The sequence below is a fragment of the Arachis hypogaea genome, chromosome 10 (genome assembly GCF_003086295.3).
Source record: "Arachis hypogaea cultivar Tifrunner chromosome 10, arahy.Tifrunner.gnm2.J5K5, whole genome shotgun sequence".
Lineage (NCBI taxonomy): Eukaryota > Viridiplantae > Streptophyta > Magnoliopsida > Fabales > Fabaceae > Arachis > Arachis hypogaea.
The window spans coordinates 40025340-40027814 of record NC_092045.1 but is presented as its reverse complement, the minus strand read 5'-3'; the positions used below and the strand labels follow the sequence as shown (position 1 = coordinate 40027814).

Below are 2475 nucleotides of genomic sequence, written 5' to 3'. Positions count from 1 at the left end.
GATAAAGGCACTCTTGTTGAAGCTGATCCAGAACCTGAAAGGACTCTGAAGAGAAAATTAAGAGAAGCTAAATTACAACAATCCAGAAATAACCTTTCAGAATTTTTCGAACAAGAGAAGGAGATGGCAGCCGAAAATAATAATAATAATAATGCAAGGAGAATGCTTGGTGACTTCACAAAGCCAACATCCAAGTTTGATGGAAGAAGCATCTCCATTCCTGCCATTGGAGCCAATAACTTTGAGCTTAAGCCTCAACTAGTTGCTTTAATGCAACAAAACTGCAAGTTTCATGGGCTTCCATCTGAAGATCCCTATCAGTTTTTAACTGAGTTCTTGCAGGTCTGTGATACTGTAAAGACGAATGGAGTTAATCCTGAAGTCTACAGACTTATGCTTTTCCCTTTTGCTGTAAGAGACAGAGCTAGAATATGGTTGGACTCACAACCTAAGGATAGCCTGGACTCCTGGGATAAGCTGGTCACTGCCTTTCTGGATAAATTCTTTCCTCCTCAAAAGCTGAGCAAGCTGAGAGTGGATGTTCAAACCTTCAAACAAAAAGATGGTGAATCCCTCTATGAAGCTTGGGAAAGATACAAGCAGTTGACCAAAAGATGTCCATCTGACATGTTTTCAGAATGGACCCTATTAGATATCTTCTATTATGGTCTCTCTGAATTTTCGAAAATGTCATTGGACCATTCTGCAGGTGGATCTATTCACCTGAAGAAAACGCCTGAAGAGGCTCAAGAACTCAATAACATGGTTGCTAACAACCAGTTCATGTACACCTCTGAGAGGAATTCTGTGAATAATGGGGTACCTCAGAAGAAAGGAGTTCTTGAAATTGATGCTCTGAATACCATATTGGCTCAGAACAAAATGTTGACTCAACAGGTCAACATAATCTCTCAAAATCTGAATGGATTGCATGCATCCAACAGTACTAGAGAGGTAGCTTCTGAAGAAGCTTATGATCCTGAGAACCCTGCCATGGCAGAGGTTAATTACTTAGGTGAACCTTATGGAAACACCTATAACTCATCATGGAGAAATCATCCAAAATTCTCCTGGAAGGATCAACAAAAACCTCAACAAGGTTTTAACAATGGTGGATGCAATAGGCTGAATAATAGTAAGCCATATCCATCATCTTCTCAGCAACAGACAGAGAACTCTGAACAAAATAATTCTAATTTAGCTAATATAGTCTCTGATCTGTCAAAAGCCACTTTCAGTTTCATGAATGAAACAAGATCCTCCATTAGAAATTTGGAGGCACAAGTAGGCCAGCTGAGTAAGAAAGTTATTGAAACTCCTCCCAGTATTCTCCCAAGTAATACAGAAGAGAATCCAAAAGGAGAGTGCAAAGCCATTGACTTAGTCAACATGGCCGAATGCACAAAGGAGGAGGAGGACGAAAATCTTAGTGAGAAAGACCTCCTGGGACGTCCTCCAAGCAAGAAGGAGTTTCCTATTAAGGATCCTGAGGAATCTGAGGCTCACACAGAGACCATAGAAATTCCACTAAATCTCCTTCTGCCATTCATGAGCTCTGACTATTATTCATCCTCTGAAGAGGATGAAGATGTGACTGAAGAGCAAGTTGCTCAATACTTAGGAGCTATCATGAAGCTGAATGCCAAGTTATTTGGTAATGAGGCTTGGGAAAGTGAACCTCCCTTGCTCATTAGTGAATTAGAGACTTGGATTCAGGAAACTCTACCTCAAAAGAAACAAGTTCCTGGCAAGTTCTTAATACCTTGCACCATTGGCACCATGAGCTTTGAAAAAGCTCTGTGTGATCTTGGGTCAGGGATAAACCTTATGCCACTCTCTGTAATGGAGAAGTTAGGAATCATTGAGGTACAACCTGCCTTGTTCTCATTACAATTGGCAGACAAATCCATGAGAGAAGCTCATGGGATAGTAGAGGACGTGCTAGTAAAAGTTGAAAACTTTTACATCCCTGCTGATTTCATCATCCTAGATACTAGGAAGGAAGATGATGAATGCATCATCCTAGGAAGACCTTTCCTAGCCACAGCAGAAGCTGTGATAGATGTCAACAGAGGAGAGTTAGTCCTTCAATTGAATGGGGAATACCTTGTGTTTCAAGCACATGGCAATCCCTCTGTGACAAAAGAGAGTAAGCATGAAGAGCTTCTCTCAGTTCAAGGTCAAGAAGAGCCCACACAGTCAGACTCTAAGTTTGGTGTTGTGACGCCACAACCAAACTCTAAGTTTGGTGTTCAAACCCCATCTCCAAACTCTAAGTTTGGTGTTGGGACTAGACAACATTGACTTGATTGCTCTGTGGCTCCATGAGAGCCGCTGTCAAGCTATTGACATTAAAGAAGCGCTTGTTGGGAGGCAACCCAATTTTATTTATCTAATTTTATTTTGTTTCTTTGTTATTTTTGTGTTTAATTAGGTACATGATCATGAGGAGTCACGAAAAAAATCAAAAAAATT

General features: G+C 40.6%; 1 non-coding gene across 1 annotated transcript; it reads right to left on the bottom strand.

The window, feature by feature from the left end:
* Window positions 1-525: 525 nt before the first annotated feature.
* LOC112719466 (small nucleolar RNA R71) lies at window positions 526-629 on the bottom strand. The gene has a single exon (XR_003161767.1). It is a non-coding gene; the product is annotated as a small nucleolar RNA R71 (small nucleolar RNA).
* Window positions 630-2475: the final 1846 nt, after the last annotated feature.